The sequence below is a fragment of the Cherax quadricarinatus genome, chromosome 20 (genome assembly GCF_038502225.1).
Source record: "Cherax quadricarinatus isolate ZL_2023a chromosome 20, ASM3850222v1, whole genome shotgun sequence".
Taxonomy (NCBI): domain Eukaryota; kingdom Metazoa; phylum Arthropoda; class Malacostraca; order Decapoda; family Parastacidae; genus Cherax; species Cherax quadricarinatus.
Genome location: NC_091311.1, coordinates 23982508 through 24001311, shown reverse-complemented (window position 1 = coordinate 24001311; position 18804 = coordinate 23982508). Strand labels below are relative to the sequence as shown.

The 18804-nt window shown below is 41.4% G+C and overlaps 1 protein-coding gene across 1 annotated transcript in view; it reads right to left on the bottom strand.

Annotated features, from left to right (window-relative positions):
- LOC128700104 (uncharacterized) overlaps positions 1-18804 on the bottom strand; it is a 62600-nt gene that overhangs the window by 42048 nt on the left and 1748 nt on the right. The gene's annotated exons all lie outside the window — the stretch shown is intronic.

Sequence of the window (18804 nt, the reverse complement as noted above, 5' to 3'; positions counted from 1 at the left end):
AAAGGCACAGTATAAGACTCTTCTCTGCTAGAAGAAAAGTCTAAGGGATCTAACTCTCTGCCAGACTTGGAGGAAAGAAACGAGGGGCATACAGATACAGACAAGATGATTACCAATTTCGGTGGCAGTTTCAAGAGGGTTTGCTAGAGTGACACTGGAAACTTGAAGAACGGGAGCCGGGTTTGGAGAGTATTTGCCACTGTGGCATGCAAAGAGTACGTAACCTTTATTCGGCGCATGTACACACCCTCATTCACAGGCTATCTCCCCCAACCAGCGAACCAGTTAACTGAGGGTTGACGATGGGGCCCCGTCGTTCAACCAGTAACCAGGTTCCAGCCAATAAGAAGATGGTTTTGGCAATCGCAGAGGTTATGTGGGTACCACTCTCCTGTCTGCCCTTGTCATTCCCATTCTAGAGCTGGTTGAAGCACGGTCTGCTCTCTAGTGGCTTCTATTCTGCCTTGCATACCGTGGAGTGCACTAATACCTATCACTGTACATAGTGTATACAGTGTACATACTGCTGTTCTAAAGTGGTGAAGGATAATATAAGTCAAAACTTTTCTGCTGTGTTTATTTTGCTCCCTTTACACCCAGGATAACAGGCCATTTGGACTCCTGGGTTGTAATAGCCACTCAATTTCCGTACCTTTTTTCCAGACTGCACTCACAGAGGAAGTCGAAGTGACGGCAGAAACATAATCCCGCCAACAAGTGCGTTTAGCTTCACAGATAACATGGCGGACGACCGCTCTCGTTTGCTTAAAATCAAGGAATCGCTCTGTGGTCTTATTGTAGCGATATCTGCCCCATGCAGCGAGTTTCAAATGTACTGCACGAGCACAAGTAGTCCACTAAGGCACGCACTTCTGAGAATGCCTTCCCCAGGTCTCGAATAGGTATAACAGTTCATCAATGGAGGACGAAGAAGGATCCTCACTAAAAGCAGTTCGACGCGAGTACAGGTCCCGACGTGCTCGGTCAAGTTGCCAGCATGGGCTTCGAGGAGGTGGAGAATACGAATGAGAAGTATGGATGATTTTTGCCATTTATGTCCGGGATTACAGACCAGTTGATGAAGAGCAAACTGAGAGATCGATGCAAGAGAGATTGAGTACGAGGGTCAAAATGGGTGGGGGTACCCGTATTTAAAACATGGAGAGAGAGAGAGAGAGAGAGAGAGAGAGAGAGAGAGAGAGAGAGAGAGAGAGAGAGAGAGAAGTGAGCCTCAAACTGAATTCCGTGAGTCACAGTGAGATCCCCACAAAGGAAATGATGAACATTAAAATCACCTAATAACAGAATAGGTGGCGGTGGTAACGAAGAAACTAGAAATGCAAAATCTGGGATAGATAATGCCCAAGAAGGAGAGAGATACAAAGAACAGGCCGTATACCACTTATTCAAGCAGATGCGTGCTGCAGTGTAATGCAGCGAAGTATGAACAGAGTCGATGATATGGTATACCGGTGCGTATAAGGAGCGCACTTTCATTAATGGTTCCATCGGGAAAAGGATCCTATGAATATAATATAACATAGCACGAGATGGGATGGATAACAGCGGAGCATAATTTGGGTTCTTGTAAACAAGCACAAACAGGGGAAAACTGGGAGAGCAACACCTGAAGCTCATCCTGGTTACCTCTGAGGCCCCGGATATTCCACTGTAAACAAGTCATTATTTGCGAAGAGGATACATGTGGAGGCAACGGAAAACGAGTAAGTACCGAAGGATTGGAACTCTACAAAGAAAAGAGTTGTGTAGGAGTAGAATAGTGAATAACGAAGGGAGGTGGATCAGTGTTCATCAATGGTTTAGTCTCAGTATATTCGGAGATAGCTTCAAGCGTTTCAGAGGAAAAAGACGTGGAATGCGGGACGATATTGGAGATAGAAGGGAGGAGGGTGAGTAAAGATCGGGGCGATGATGGGAGTTACCAAAGTAGGGGGAGAAGAAAGGTTAGAGTTAACCTGGGAAGAAGCTTGGGAGGGAACAGGAGAGGAAGCAACCTAGGAGAGGACAGAAGAGGAAGCAACCTAGGAGAGGACAGAAGAGGAAGAAACCTGGGAGGGGAGGATGAACCTCCACTCTCGTAACAGAACTAGTAAGAGGTAAAGAACTAGGTACAGAGACTGGGAAGGTACAGCGTGTGGGTACGATAAGTGAAGGATAGGTTAAAGGAGATTTATACATTGGGGATTTTTTGGGCTTCGGAGTAGTTGCTGTGCGAGATCTTGTAGACATAGAAACTTGTGAGCAAGAAGATGAAGAGTTGAGAGCAGTATCAGGTGACGAGGCAGTGACCTTGGAGTATAAGACTTGAAGCTTTAATAGAAACTATGTATCGTACCATAACAAAACCATTCACATTGCTAAATTTACGAACTGTAATGCTGTTACCTAGCATTAATATCAACATGCTCCATAATCTGTACCAATATAGTTTGAATTAATCTTAGTCTGCCTGAAATGCCTAGTCATGCTAGGCGTGATAGTGGCCTCCTCTGTAATTAGTATTTTATAATATGTAAACCACACATTGTAACCGATATCCTATAATATGTAAACTCCGTATTGCAATCTTTATAGAGAATAAACTTGATTGATTGATTGATTGATTGATTGATTGACTGCAAAAGAGTTAGATACAGAGGTAACTGTAGAAGGCGTGACCACAGGGGTGACTGCGAGAGTTAGGACCCCAGAGGTTGGGGGCTCTATTAGTAACTCGAGAACAAGAAATACGGGAAAGTCTCCCCTGGAGGTGTAGATGAGAGACTGCCATGGCATAAGGAAAGCCTTCTGTCTCTTTGAGACAGGTATACTTGGCAACGATGAGAATAAGATGGGTGAACTTCATTACAATTAAGGCAAGAGGGAGGTAGACTGTAAGATGTATTGGTATGGTCGACGGCACCACAGACTGGGCATTCTGCCATGGACCTGCTATATTTCACTGGATGGCCAAAATGCCAGCAATTTCTATATTGTTGTGGTGTAGGGATCAACTTTCAGACTTGTAAACGGTGTCTCGCGATATACACCGAGGAAAGAAGCTCACGGTAATCAAAAGTTAAGCATCTCCGTCCGCAGGCTACTAGGATGTATGTGACTACTTTGAGAATTGGGAGGTCTTGGAGCTCAAGCTGTTCCAGTATGTAGTTACCACATATCTGGAAATTACGCTGAACACTGGTACAAGGTAGAATGACGGTACAACTACAAGAATTTAGAGAATGGTGTTTTTCAATTGTTACAGATACAGCGTTATTACGGTTTCAGGTAATCAACGCCTGTTAACCTGGCTGTAATGGGAGCTTGGAGAGAAAATAAACACAGCAGTAGTCTTGAAATTATATTTTCCTTCACCAAGTATGATTAGAGGTATTTACAACTATGTACACTATGTACAAGTTTGGAAAATAATAGTATCACGGTGATCAAGAGGCAAGGGCAAAAGGAAGAGACAGAGACCACCGCTTTCAACCAGCAGCTGGATGAATCTGGCAAGAGTGAATCGTGAGTGCTACCACATCACCTTCGCAATTGTCAGACCCACAGTATGATTGGCTGAACCAAGGTACTGATTTAACGATGGGGCCCCCTGAATCGTTCAACCCTTAGCACCTGGTTCGCTGGTTGGGAGGCAGCCTCTATGAGAGTGTGTACATACGCCGAATAAATGTAACATACTCTTTACATGCCGCACCCCCACCCCAAAAGGGCTCTAATGGCCAAGACCAGGCTTCCACCTCCATGGGTAAAATGCCACCATGGCACGGTACAATAATGGAATCGCCTTTACTCTCAACCTTCCAACTCATTAAATAGAGTTCATCTTTTCTCGAGACATAAAGCCAAACTCTAAACTTAGAGTGAGACAGCAGACAGTTGGGTTAACGTAGGTTCAAGACACCTGCGGACGGTAGTAGAATATCCTCTCAATAAAAAAACCCAACATCAATTAAATATTTTACCCATAGTCCCTAATGCATCCTAACCTAATAAAATTTAATTTTATATTCAAGAAAGAATATCAGCTAGCTTATTATCTTTGCCAGCTATATGCAGTATTTTAATGTTATAGGGTTGAAACCTTAGACTCCACCGAATGAGTCTTGTGTTGTGGTTCTTCATTTTATACAGGTAAACCAGAGGGTTGTGGTCACTGTAGACTGTGACCTCTTGAGATGACTGGCCCACGTAGATTTCAAAATGTTCTAATACCAATATCAGAGCGAGGGCTTCTTTCTCAATTGTGGAGTAGGCCTCTGGTGAGGTTGGTATTTGGCAGAGTAGTAAGCCACAGGTTGCAACCCATCGTCCCCAGTTTGTAGAAGTACTGCCCCCACCCCTGACTCACAACCATCAACCTCTAATGTAAAAGTTTTTGAGAAATCCGGAGACAGAAGAACGGGTTCAGTACAGAGGATGCACTTTATTTTTGTAAAAGCGTCGTGACATTCGGGGGACCATTGAACATGGGATTTGTGACTGGTAAGGGAGGTTAGAGGGACTACGACATCTATAAAATTCTTACTGAATCTTCTATAAAACCCTATCATACCTAGGAAACATTGGAAGGATTTTCTATCACGATGTACTGGATAATTTTTAATAGCAAGAACTTTAACAAATTTAGAAGCCACTTTGCCACAACCTACTTCATGGCCAAAAAATTTAACAGTAGACTGACCAAAGGATGACTTAGATAAGTTGACAGTTAAGTAGAAACTATGACAAGTCTCAGAGAGAACCTTAAGCCTAAATAGGTGTTGGTCCCAAGTGTCGGACACCACCACAAGATCATCTAGGTAAATAGGCATGCCTTTAAGTCCTTTAATAGCCTGATGGTTCAGTGTCTGGAATGATGCCGGCGAGTTTTTCATTCCGAAGGGGGTTACTGTATATTGATAATGACCTGGAATTTTGAAGGCAGAGATTTCCTTCGCCTTATCTGTTAAAGGTGCCTAATAGTAACCTTTAAGTTGGTCTGGTTTAGATACAAAAGTAACCTTACCCATGAAGTCAATTACATCATCCAGATCTGAAATAGTGACCTCATTCACCTTACGGTAGTCTGTACACATTCGAAAACCTCTATCAGCTTTCTTAACAAGGATGCATGGTGAAGCCCATGGACTAGTTGACTCCTCCACTAACTCATGCTCTAATAGAAATTAACCCTCCTGCTGAAGTAGCCTGTTTTTCAAAGTTAGAGACATTTGCGAGTGTTTGAGACATCTCAGTTTTCAGTGAATTTCTTAGTGACATTCAGTAACTTGTGATTAATTGCAGACTCAGTGTTACTTAGATTCTGTTTGCAATAGTTTTTTTTCTAGTGTTCTCTTGTTCAATTTTCGTGTCTTATTATATATATATATATATATATATATATATATATATATATATATATATATATATATATATATATATGTGTGTGTGTACTCACCTATTTGTACTCACCTATTTGTGTGTGTGTGTGTGTGTGTGTGTGTGTGTGGACATGCTCGGTGTTATACTCACCCCAAGATCTTTCTCCTTGAGTGAGGTTCGCAGTCTTTGGCCACCTAGCCTATACTCTGTCTGTGGTCTTCTGTGCCCTTCCCCTATCTTCATGACTTTGCATTTGGCAGGATTAAATTCGAGAAGCCATTTGCTGGACCAGGTGTCCAGTCTGTCCAGGTCTCTTTGAAGTCCTGCCTGGTCCTCATCAGATTTAATTCTCCTCATTAACTTCACATCATCTGCAAACAGGGACACTTCTGAGTCTAACCCTTCCGTCATGTCGTTCACATATACCAAAAATAGCACTGGTCCTAGGACCGACCCCTGTGGGACCCCGCTCGTCACAGGTGCCCACTGTGATACATCATTACGTACCATGACTCGTTGTTGCCTCCCTGTCAGGTATTCTCTGATCCATTGCAGTGCCCTTCCTGTTATATGCGCCTGATGCTCTAGCTTCTGCACTAATCTCTTGTGAGGAACTGTGTCAAAGGCCTTCTTGCAGTCCAAGAAGATGCAATCAACCCACCCCTCTCTCTCTTGTCTTACTTCTGTTATTTTATCATAAAACTCCAGAAGGTTTGTGACACAGGATTTGCCTTCCGTGAATCCGTGCTGGTTGGCATTTATACTCCTGTTCCGTTCCAGGTGCTCCACCACTCTCCTCCTGATAATCTTCTCCATAATTTTGCATACTATACACGTCAATGACACAGGTCTATAGTTTAGTGCCTCTTTTCTGTCTCCTTTTTTGAAAATGGGAACTACATTTGCTGTCTTCCATACCTCAGGTAGTTGCCCAGTTTCCAGGGATGTGTTGAAGATTGTGGTAAGTGGTACGCACAACATATCTGCTCCCTCTCTAAGGACCCATGGAGAGATGTTGTCCGGTCCCATTGCCTTTGAGGTATCGATGTCCCTTAGCAGTTTCTTCACCTCCTCCTCATCTGTATGTATGTCGTCCAACACTTGTTGGTGTATTCCTTGTTGGTGTCCCCATCTGGTCTGTCCCCCCAGAGTCCTTCCTGTCTCTACTGTAAATACTTCCTTAAATCTCGTGTTGAGCTCCTCACATACCTCTTGATCGTTTCTTGTGAGTTCTCCACCTTCTTTCCTCAGCCTTATCACCTGGTCCTTGACTGTTTATGTGTGTGTGTGTGTGTGTGAATTTGTATGTGTGTGTGTGTGTGTGTGTGTGTGTGCTCACCTATTTGTACTCACCTATTTGTGGTTGCAGGGGTCGATTCACAGCTCCTGGCCCCGCCTCTTCGCTGATTGCTACTAGGTCCTCTCTCTCCCTGCCCCATGAGCTCTATCATACCTCGCCTTAAAACTATGTATGTATGGGAACCAAAGCAATCATAGTACTAGGGAGAGAGAGCACAACTTTGTAGTACCCACAGTCAGTGGCCAGGCGTCAAACACCTTTTATTGTACAGCAATAAAGGATTGGAACAGACTACCCGCACATGTCAAAGCCAGTCATAGCATGAACCAGTTCAAGAAGACTGCCAAAAAGTGTCTGATGAATGAAGCTACAGAAAGGGAGGGGAATGATTTTCTATTTTTTAGCTAAAATACGTGTAAATTTTACCTTATCCCTAGTAATGACCCTCGTGTAGTAGATAGTCTTTTTAGTATGATAATAAGATGTTATCTTCATTGTAGAATAATAAGAAAATATTATAACCTTTATATTATAATAATAAGGTAAAAGGACCCCAATGGAAATAAGTCACTCTGTCTGACTTTTTTGGGTTATCCTAGGTTCTCTACACATATGCTGCTGTGTATGATAATTCTATGTAACTGTATTTGTGTATACCTGAATAAATTTACTTACTTACCCGCCTCCACTACGTCACTTTCTAGGCTATTCCACGGCCTGACTGAAGAAATACTCCTAACATCCCTTTGATTCATCTGAGTCTTCAACTTCCAATTGTGACCTCTTGTGTCTGTGTCCCTTCTCTGGAACATCCCGTCTTTGTCCACCTCGTCTATTCCGCGCAGTATTTTATATGTCGTTATCATGTCTCCCCTGACCCTCCTGTCCTCCAGTGTCGTCAGGCCGATTTCTCTCAACCTTTCTTCGTAGGACAATCCCCGTAGCTCTGGGACTAGTCTTGTTGCAAACCTTTGCACTTTCTCTAATTTCTTGACGTGCTTGACTAGGTGTGGATTCCAAACTGGTGCTGCATACTCCAGTATGGGCCTGACGTAAATGGTATACAGAGTCTTAAACGAATCCTTACTGAGGTATCGGAACGCTATCCGTAGGTTTGCCAGGCGCCCGTGTGCTGCAGCAGTTATCTGATTGATGTGCGCCTCAGGAGATATGCTCGGTGTTATGCTCACCCCCAGATCTTTTTCCTTGAGTGAGGTTTGCAGTCTTTGGCCATCTAAACTATATTGTGTCTGCGGTCTTCTTTGCCCTTCCCCAATCTTCATGACTTTGCATTTGGCAGGGTTAAATTCAAGGAGCCAGTTGCTGGACCAGGCTTGTAGCCTGTCCAGGTCTCTTTGTAGTCCTGCCTGATCCTCATCCGATTTGATTCTTCTCATTAACTTCGCATCATCTGCAAACAAGGACACTTCTGAGTCTATCCCTTCCGTTATGTCGTTCACATATACCAAGAACAGCACAGGTCCTAGGACTGACCCCTGTGGAACCCCGCTTGTCACAGGCGCCCACTCTGACACCTCTTCGCGTACCATGACTCGTTGTTGCCTCCCTGTCAGGTATTCTCTGATCCATTGCAGTGCCTTTCCAGTTATGTGTGCCTGATCCTCTAGCTTTTGCAGTAACCTCTTGTGAGGAACTGTGTCGAAGGCCTTCTTGCAGTCCAAAAATATGCAGTCGATCCACCCCTCTCTCTCTTGTCTTACTTCTGTCACCTTGTCATAAAACACTAGTAGGTTTGTGACACAGGATTTTCCTTCCCTGAAACCGTGCTGGTTGTCAATTATACACTTGTTTCTTTCCAGGTGCCCCACCACTCTCCTCCTGATGATCTTCTCCATGACCTTGCATACTATACACGTTAGTGATACAGGTCTGCAGTTTAGTGCCTCATGTCTGTCTCCCTTTTTAAAAATTGGGACTACATTTGCCATTTTCCATACCTCAGGGAGTTGCCCAGTTTCAAATGATGTGTTGAAGATCTTTGTTAATGGCTCACACAATATCTCTGCTCCCTCTTTAAGGACCCATGGAGAGATGTTGTCTGGTCCCACCGCCTTTGAGGTGTCAAGTTCGCATAGCAGCTTCTTCACCTCCTCCTTGGTTATATGTACCTCATCCAGCACTTGCTGGTGTGCCCCCCTGTTCTGATTTCCTGGAGTCCTACTGCTTTCCACTGTAAATACCTCTTTAAATCTTGTGTTGAGCTCCTGACATACCTCTTGGTCGTTTCTTGTGAATTCCCCATCACTCTTCCTCAGTCTGATTACCTGGTCCTTGACTGTTGTTTTCCTCCTGATGTGGCTGTACAACAGCTTCGGGTCAGTCTTTACTTTTGATGCTATGTCATTTTCATATTGTCTCTGAGCCTCCCTTCTTATCTGTGCATATTCGTTTCTGGCTCTTCGGCTGATTTCTTTATTTCCTGAGTTCTCTGTCTTCTGTACCTTTTCCATTCTCTAGTACACCTAGTTTTTGCCTCCCTACACCTTTTGGTGAACCAAGGACTCGTTCTGTTCTTCCCATTATTTCTGTTTCCCTTGGGAACAAACCTCTCTTCTGCCTCCTTGCATTTTGTTGCCACATAGTCCATCATTTCTTGTACTGGTTTTCCTGTCAGTTCCCTCTCCCACTGAATGTCTTGAAGGAAGTTCCTCATGCCTGAGTAGTTCCCCCTTTTGTAGTTTGGTTTTTTCCCATCCTATTCCTGCTACTCTCTCCACTTGGAGCTCAACTATGTAGTCGAAGCACAGAACCACATGATCATTAGCTCCCAGGGGCCTTTCATACATGATACCCTCGATGTCCGAACTACTCATGGTGAATACAAGGTCCAGCCTTGCTGGTTCATCCTCTCCTCTCTCTCTGGTAGTGTCTCTAATATGTTGATGCATGAGGTTTTCCAGTACCACATCCATCATCTTGGCTCTCCATGTTTCGGGACCCCCATGGGGCTCCAGGTTTTCCCAGTCAATCTCCTTGTGATTGAAATCACCCATAACTAGTAACTTTGCTCCCCCATGTGTGCTCTCCTGGCCACCTCGGCTAGTGTGTCGATCATTGCTCTGTTGCTCTCACCGTATTCTTCTCTTGGCCTCCTGCAGTTCTGTGGTGGGTTGTACATTACTGCAATTATCACCTTATGTCCCTCAGACTGGATTTTTCCTACTAAGTAGTCCTTTTCGCCCATGCCATCCATTCCTTCCATTTTCTCAAAATCCCACTGGTTTTTAATGAGTAGTGCAACTCCTCCTCCCCCTCTCCTCCCTCTGTCTTTCCTGAGGATTTGGTATCCGGATGGAAAGATTGAATCTGTTATTATTCTGGTGAGTTTTGTTTCTGTGAGTGCTATTATGTCTGGGGATGTCTCTTTGATTCTTTCGTGCCACTCCTCATACTTGTTTGTTATTCCATCTGCATTTGTATACCACACCTTCAACTTCTTTTCTAAGACTGTGGTCTGGGAGGTATATTGGGGTTGGGGAAGTGGGAGACCTGGTAAGGAACTATGGGCTGTTGCTGTGGAGGTGGAGTTTGTAATGTAGTGGGTGGGGGCATTGGATGTGGCATGGGTGTTTTGATTTAGAGTGTTTGGTTGCACTGGGGTTGACCTGGTTGGGAGGCTTCTATAGGAAGTTGTGAGGGAGGCTGTATTTGATCTTCTTCCTGAGTCTGGGATCTCCTGTCTGTCTGTGTCTCCTGTGTGTGTGTGTGTGTGTGTGTGTGTGTGTGTGTGTGTGTGTGTGTGTGTGTGTGTGTGTGTGTGTGTGTGTGTGTGTGTGTGTGTGTGTGTGTGTGTGTGTGTGTGTGTGTGTGTGTGTTGTACTGTGTTCCTTCCTTATATCTGAAGTAAGTAATATTTTCTCTGTGTTGTGTGCAATATATATTTTGTGTTAATTCTCTGCACTGCCACAAGCATTATAAACTTGTGTCTACATTTATTATTTGTGTCTTGTGTGCAGTAATGTACTCATTGCTCAGTCATACATTCAGTGAAGTGCTTCATTATTTTTCTTATTTTGTGTTATTTCAGTATTGTGTATTATTCATTTTCTCCAGTACTTACATCGTTATTTTACTTTTCCCCAGCATTTTCTTTGTATTTTCCTGCTAATGTTGTGTTAATTCATTCAAAGACTCCTAGACATGAGAGATTGTCCCTCTGACGATTTTATGAGAATTATTCTTCAGAAACATATTGAAATTACTAAAATACAGGAGAAGGAAGTATTCAAAATATTGAGAAACAAAAAATACTCCTTTAATCAGGCCATTCCATCAGAATGGAAACACAGTATGTTAGATCATTGCTATAATAAACTCAGAAGAATTTGTAATGAACTCAAAAGCAAACTACATAGAAAGTTAGACATTTTAATCGAAAATAGTGATTGGACAAAGCATGCTAATAACAATTTTGTAATTAACTAATCAGATGAAATATTACATAAAAATACAACTGCTGCTTTAAGTTACGGTCTAAGTTTTACAAATACAAAAAAACTTAATAACGTTGAAACTGCAAAAGTTTTTTGTAACTTAGAAAAATCCTCTGATTTACCCACTGATGAAATTAATATTAATAAGGGATGGTATATAGTTCTATGTTAAAACAAAATATTATCAATTTCCCTCAAAGATTCTTTAAGTCTTATGATAAACTTATCAATATTAAAAAATTGCGCCTTACTAAAGCAGATAAACGCAATACTAATTATGAAAGAAAATGGTTACTAAGATAAAATATATAATTTCCTAGATGATACTGAAACCTGTTCTAAACTTACAAACCCCTTATGGAAGGTTCCTTGATGTTGGTGAGGGGCTCTTGATTTAGGGAATTGAATCTGTGCTCCAGTTCCCCGAATTAAGCCTGAATGCCTTCCACATCCCCCCCTGGGCGCTGTATAATCCTACGGGTTTAGCGCTTCCCCCTTGATTATAATAATAATAATCTAAACTTACAAAGAATTCCTTAGAAACCGTTAACAGTAATTTCAATAAAACAATAAAACTTTTACTGAAAGGCAAAGATGAATTAATTAAAAAGATTACTTCCACTAATCCATCTTTACCTTATATGTATATATTAATAATAACACACAAACCAGGTAATCCAGTCAGATCAATTATTAGCTCCATAGGTTCAGTTTCCTATAAAACATCTAAAAGTCTTGTTGATATTTCAGGCCCAATTGTTGGAAAAATTTCTAACTTTAATGTTAAAAACAACATAGGTTTAGTTGATAAATTAAGCTCCTTGACTGACTTAAATGATTTTAGTATAGTTAGTTCTGATGTTACTTCCTTGTTTACAAAAGTTCCAGTTGATGATCTATTAAGTTTCTTATCAGAAGAACTTGTTAATTACGATTTACTATTGTCTGTTTATACTGTCATTAAACATATTAAACTTCGTATTGTTGATGCAAAATTTGTATTTAAAAATGAGTTTTACACTCAGAAGTTTACACTCAGAAGTTTTACACTCAGAAGTTTTACACTCAGAAGTTTTACACTCAGAAGTTTTACACTCAGAAGTTCTTAGTAATTTATACATAGAATTGTTTGAAACAAGATTGTTTAACACAATGCTTCCTAACAGAGCTAAGTGGTATAGATAAGTTAATATTGTGTTTTATGCATAAGAATGCAGATTTAAACCATTTTCTTGTTAAATTAAATAGCTTACTTCATTTTCTCTCTCTCTCTCTCTCTCTCTCTCTCTCTCTGTATATATATATATATATATATATATAATATATATATATATATATATATATATATATATATATATATATATATATATATATATATATATTTTATATGTGCAGGTAAGAGATGAAGGCGAGTGAGAGTATAACGATGCTAAGTAATACTTCAGCCAAGACAATGAACAATATTATTATGAGCAAATTCTTATTCACATTAAGGTGGTCGGTGATGGTGCGTGATGCTGCTCCAACATTACAAGTGTGATGAACCTCGTTGTAAATCCCTGTCAGTAAACACTTTATTATTGCATGTTATTGTTTAAGAGTTGAAACTCAGTCAAGCAAATCTAAAGTCTTAGAAAAATATGACTTAATATTTTAATTAACATCTGGAAATACTAAAGGTAAGCTAGGTTAAAAGTGCTATTTTAAAAATATCTGGTAAATATTAATCAATATGAATTAGAAATCACATAACAGAGGAATTTTTCATAAATTTTTTCACACTATGAAACTGTTTTTTCATTATTTTACTTATAATTCCGCGCGCAGCTGTTCCAGAGTACAGGAAGTGTGCCACTTATACTCTACATGGAGTTTATCTGCAGAGGGTTCGGGGGTCAACGCCCCAGCGGATCAGTCTGAGACCAGGCCTCATGGTGGATCAGGGTCTGATCAACCAGGCTGTTACTGCTGGACGCACATAAGCTGACGTAAGAACTACAGCCCGGTTGGTCAGGTACTGACTTCAGGTGCCTGTCCAGCGCTTTCTTACAGACAGCCAGGGGTCTATTGGTAATCCTCCTTATGTATGCTGGGAGGCAGTTGAACAGTCTTGGGCCCAGGACACTTACTGTGTTGTCTCTATGTACTCGTGGCGCCCCTGGTTTTCATCGGAGGAATGTTGAATCTCTTGCCGAATCTTTTGCTTTCATAGGGAGTGATTTTCGTGTGCAGGTTTGGTACCAATCCCTCCAGGACCTTCCAAGTGTATATTCTACAGAACGAAAACTGACACAACAGTACATGAAGCTACCAGATACATCATTTTGCAGGTCAAAATATCCGCCAACTCTTTATCATCAATCAAAAATTTGGCGCAGAAACTCGAGCGCTAGAGTAAACAGTACATATTGCTGAGTGGGGAATGTGATAAAAAGTACGAGAAAAAGGCTGCTTAATCTTTCAAAAATAGAACTCGTGAACACAAGCAACTGCAGCCAGGATGACTGCAACAATGCCTGTGTACAGCAAATAGATAATTATGGACACCTAATGACGTATATATAATAATGATCAATTAGTCATCAATGAGAATGACCAACAGAGGCGGAAGATGCTGAAAGATGCCTTAATTGCCACCACTAGCACCATCCAACAAACATCTGTAAACTTCATTGTTTCTAAACTTTTAGTCAACAGATTATGACCCGTGAAAGGATTTTTGTCACGGAATACCCACTTATTATACCTGCCTCACTTTGCCTCTTGTAACAGTATCCTCGCTTCCGCACATTCCTTCTAAATTCATTATAAAAGTCTGCATTGTCATACCTCCGCTTCACACTGATAGAAGCCATGGAGAGAAATACTTACCATAACATAGGGAGTGACCACGTGATCACATCGTGTCTTCCTCTTCACTACTACTGTCTACACTATTTAAAGCACTTCTGTAATTTCACTGAAGAGACGCGCTACACAGGCGAAACCTCTCGTCAATAATGATCCCAAATATTGCACGGGTGTCTTACTCATATTCTTGTCAGTATTTTATACAATTAATCCAATTGCACATTCAAAAGTTATTAAATGGAAACCAGAAACCTGAGTTATTAAACAAAATAGGAAACTGGTACCTACACAACCCTTGGCCATTCAAAACTTTCCTTTAAACAAGATACACCAAAGCTAAAAATTTATTACCTAAGAGAAGAAACATTCAGTAGTTATCACAAGAACAAGAAAATAAATCCTGATTCATTTGAAATAATTGTTAGATTGAAACTTGCACAATTCAGAGTAATGTGAACCTTCATATGAATAAAATGAGAACATAAGAATGGAGGAACCTGGCAGTAGGCCTCTGAACCCTCTATAGGAAGGTCCTTCTCATATTTAACGATTGTCACTCATATATTTGTTTAATTTATTTTTTAAATCTTTCTAGGACTTAAGGAATGTATCATAGGATACACAAATACGGTTAAACACTGTAACTTATTTCTCATCAGAAGAGACATTATCAAACTGTTTCACAGAAGCTTATTTAATCTGATTAATAAAATTAGAAAATCATAACTTACACAACCTAACGTCGAGAGATTGTTTCACTTGAGAAAAACACCAGTACTAAAAGTTTAAAACCGACCAGAAGATGCATTTTCCAGTTATTGTACAGAATCTAATAAATCTGTGCCTACACAGTCTAAACTCATGAAACGATTCATCTATTTCATACGATGCATCAACCACCGAAGACTGATGCCGTTCACTATTGTTATACTTTAATCAGAAAAAAACGGTAAACCCGTAGGAGCTGTGGAAAAAGACACTTATGTACATGTAGATAAACGGTTCAGAGAACCGACAAGTTGATAAATTAGACACATGTGCAACACTTGGGCACCTTTATTGAGGAAACGTATCGCCACACAGTGGTTTCATCAGTGCTCTACAAAGAAGAATGGTGAAGATCAGAAGGAGTTTGAGGTAATCAGTCCCTCAGCCTTGAGTCGATGTAATCAGTCCATCAGTTTTGAAAAAAAAAACATAGCATATGTGCGAAGAAGTGGCTTTATACTGTACACAGGTGAAGTGAAGCAGTCGTAGGTGGTATTATGTTTGACAGATCCACATGTGGAAGTAGGTCATGCCTAAAGGTTAGGCAAGTGAAGAATTCCCCTATTCTTTGTAGAAGACTGATGAAGCTACTGGGGCGAAACGTTTCCTCAAAGATACCCAAGTGTTGCACATGTGTCTAATTTATCAACCTGTCGGTTCTCTGAACCATTTATACAGTCCTGTCAGACACAGCAACATTTTGGGATCTTGATAGAGAGAATTTTTCACTTGCCTAATCTTAAGGCATGATTTACTTCCACATATGGATTTATCAAATGTGATATCGGGGGACGGTATATCACGCCTAAAATTAAATTTTTAAGCCCCTCTGAAAATTCTACCCAGAGTTTATACCAGTTTTTATGCAGCAATTCAAGTGATCTCGGACATACAGTGCCAACCCACCTCCCATTTCCTATGCTTCTATCTGCGTGGAACAATTTAAAACCCTGAATATGACGTTCAACAGGCATGTTTCCATTTTTTATATTAAACCACGTCTCAGTTATAGCAAATACCATAACTGATCTCAACTCGTCCATCTTATTTCTAGCACTACCACTATTTGCATAATATAAATTTAGAAACCCTTCCTTCTTTTTTCCATTCTGCTCATTTCTGTTTTTCCACTATCCCTATTACTGTCCTTGTCACTTAGTGCCACTGGCTTTCCAATATTCACCATTAACTCTACCTTATTCTGCCTATAACTGGCTTCCCTAAAACTCACAATATCACTACATTGAGACTTCATTGCTTTCCCACAAAAACCTATACTACTATATCTAGTTTAAGCTCTAATAGCTCCCTCCACTGCACTGGCCAGTGCCCCCACCCCAGGCCTATATAAGTGAACACCATCCCTGGCATACATGTCATTTCTACCATAGAAGAGGTTCCAATTGTCTTTGAATGTTACTGTATTTTCCTTATGGTGTTTGCTCAGCCAGCTTTTGACACCAATTGCCCTGGGCAACCATTCATTTTTAACTTCTTTCCTCGGCAAATTGCAATATATCGCAGGTCTCTCTCTCTTCTTCCTAATTATATTTATTGCTGAACTACTAATGCTAACCAGGTCCTCACTCTTACGTCTGCCAACATTGTTGCCTCCAGCACAGAGACAAATAATACGATTCCTTCCATTACCTCTCATAGTGCCGTCCAGATGGCTAACAATATCCTCCATCCCACCCCTTGGAAAACGAACCCTTCACCTCCTTTTCCTATTTCTAAGACAAAAAGCCCTATCCACAAGCTTGACGTGACTGTCCCCAACTAAAACGATGTTCTTACCTTGACTGGTGATGTGCATGGCGTTCTGGACCGTCTTTGTAGCGATGGCCTTCGCTGGGATGTCTTCACTGGCTGGCTTCGCTGGGCCATTAACATTGTTCCTTGTTGGAATTGTTTTCGATGGAAGGTCTTGGGTGATCGATCTACATTTGTCTGCTAACAAGGAAAAGGAGTTGCTGGTTTTCACAGCAGTCTTCTGGACCTTCTTCAGCTTCAGCATCGTCCCTTCAGTTCCAACTAGCATCCATTCGTTGGTCCGATTATCGACGATGTTATTCTGGGAATAATCCTTGTACATACGCTTCAGTCGTTGAATTTAATTTCTTGCTTCTCTTAACTGTGCCTTAAGCTGGAGATATAGTTGTTCATAGTAGAGAAAACTATGAAAACGAGTATATATACTGGCAGTAGTCAGGTGAAATGTCGCGTGGGTAGCACTAGTAGTGGGAGTAGTAGAAACAGTAGTAGTGGTGGGAGTAATTGTGGAGAGACGGGTTGGGTTGGATAGGGACTTTTCGACATGTTACACTCTCCACCCAAAATGGTAATCAACAGGATTTTACCCATTCTGGAGACCGCTGTAACATGATGTCGACATGTCCTTCTCCAACCCAATCCGTCTTTCCACAATTACTACCACCACCACCATTACTACTACTGCTACTACTACTACTACTACTGCTACTACTATTGCTACTACTATTACTACTACTACCACTATTAGTGCTACCTACGCGACATTTGACCTGACTACTGTCACTGTATATACTTACTTTCTTAGTTATCTCTGTATTAGGATTGAAGAAGTCGCTCGTGGCGATACTTTTCCTCTAATAAATGTCCGGAAGTGTACATAAATGTCTTTTTCCACATCCTGTCGGCATCACCATAATATTTCTCTACCCAGCATTCTCCACCTGACTCTCCATCCTATAAATACTCACGTACTATTCACCCAGATAGATCTGTTTGGGTCTTAATAAAGTCACAGACCACTTTTGTGTTTATTTTTCCATTTTCTTAAGTGCATGTAATTGAGTGTCTAGACTCCATTTTGCAACTTAATCTTGATGCTGGTGAGGGGCTCTTGATCCAAGGAAATAGACCTATCCCTTACTTGGATCGAATTTGAATGCCTCCCATTATTCAAGCGCTATATGACCCTAATGGGTCATATTGCTGTGTGACCCATAGGGGTGATAGAGCGAGCGTCTGTGAACGTCATTAATCTTCAACTCTTGACTCATAGTATGAAATGGATGGATCTTTTCACGGGTTAAGACTATTTAGGCATAAATTTTGTTGGGTTTTGTGAAGAAACTGGAAAATGCATCTTTTGATCGGCTTTAAACTTTTAGTGTTGATGTGTTTCGCTCAAAGGAATAAATCTCTTGATGTTAGGTTGTGTAAGTTATTATTTGCCAGTTTTATTAATCAAATTGTTTTCTGTGAATTAATTGGAATGGTACAGTGGAATGAGGTTATGGGATGCTGGGGATACCTCTCTCCTATCACTGAAGTGATGGGATTAATGGGATCCTGGAACTGGTACAGTGGAATGAGGTTATGGGATGCTGGGGATACCTCTCTCCTATCACTGAAGTACAGGGGAATGAGGTTATGGGATGCTGGGGATACCTCTCTCCTATCACTGAAGTACAGTGGAATGAGGTTATGGGATGCTGGGGGATACCTCTCTCCTATCACTGAAGTACAGGGGAATGAGGTTATGGGATGCTGGGGATACCTCTCTCCTATCACTGAAGTACAGTGGAATGAGGTTATGGGATGCTGGGGGATACCTCTCTCCTATCACTGAAGTACAGGGGAATGAGGTTATGGGATGCTGGGGGATACCTCTCTCCTATCACTGAAGTACAGGGGAATAAGGTTATGGGATGCTGGGGGATACCTCTCTCCTATCACTGAAGTACAGGGGAATAAGGTTATGGGATGCTGGGGGATACCTCTCTCCTGTCACTGAAGTACTGGGGAATGAGGTTATGGGATGCTGGGGGATACCTCTCTCCTATCACTGAAGTACAGTGGAATGAGGTTATGGGATGCTGGGGGATACCTCTCTCCTATCACTGAAGTACAGTGGAATGAGGTTATGGGATGCTGGGGGATACCTCTCTCCTATCACTGAAGTACAGGGGAATGAGGTTATGGGATGCTGGGGGATACCTCTCTCCTATCACTGAAGTACAGTGGAATGAGGTTATGGGATGCTGGGGATACCTCTCTCCTATC